The sequence below is a fragment of the Alligator sinensis genome, unplaced genomic scaffold (genome assembly GCF_000455745.1).
Source record: "Alligator sinensis unplaced genomic scaffold, ASM45574v1 scaffold874_1, whole genome shotgun sequence".
In the NCBI taxonomy this organism is placed as follows: domain Eukaryota; kingdom Metazoa; phylum Chordata; order Crocodylia; family Alligatoridae; genus Alligator; species Alligator sinensis.
In genome coordinates this window covers 1,117,893-1,118,715 of record NW_005842302.1, presented here as the reverse complement: position 1 = coordinate 1,118,715, position 823 = coordinate 1,117,893, and positions in this window count along the sequence as shown.

Sequence of the window (823 nt, the reverse complement as noted above, 5' to 3'; positions counted from 1 at the left end):
TTTCCCTTCATTGTTTAGTCCTCAATTAGCACCTGGGCTTGGCTTGTGTCTGTTCCTCCATTAATAAAAGGAGGAGGAGATTTGGCTTTTCTTCTTTGCATAGGTTGGTGAGAGCCCCATTCACCCTTACTTGATATCTGACCAGTTTACTTTGGTCTCTCTGTAGCAACAGATCTTCCCCCCACCTCCCTCTCTCCCTTTCTGTGGGACAACCTTAGCATAACTTTGCCCGGGTTGACGGGTTTGGGCGTGGAGGTCAGAGGCTCTGTCCTGTTACCAGGAATGGAGCATCTTGCTCCCAGGCCTGTGGTGGTAGCTGCAAGGGAAGAGTTTGATGAGCCTTTCCCCTTCTGATATTTCAGGACATGCCTCCCCACCCACTTGGTAGTCATGATGGGTATATCCCAGCATACCCTGTTCATGCAGGGGTTACATGGATTCCCATCCCCATCAAACAAGCTTAAGGAGGAACATTGATGCAGTATTGAGCCTGAACAGGTGAAAGAAAATCAGATTAAAGTTTCAGGGCTAAGCTCCAGAGAGTTAACATCCCTGGACAACCTCATGTCCATTCCAAGTAGGGTCCCCACAGTCCACTCAATACCCCGGTTGACCCTACCTGCTCATGGTAGACCATTTCAGTTTTCACATGGTGAGCCAGCAATGCACACTCATGACCAAGGATACAGTCTGAGACATAACAGTCCTGTGAAGTTCCAGGGAGTTCCATGTTCACAAGTCCAGATCTCCCTTCCTTACATGTTGCCAACCCTACAGGTGCAGCCTGGATCAGAAAGTCAAGGCCAAAAGCTTGTGCATGAAT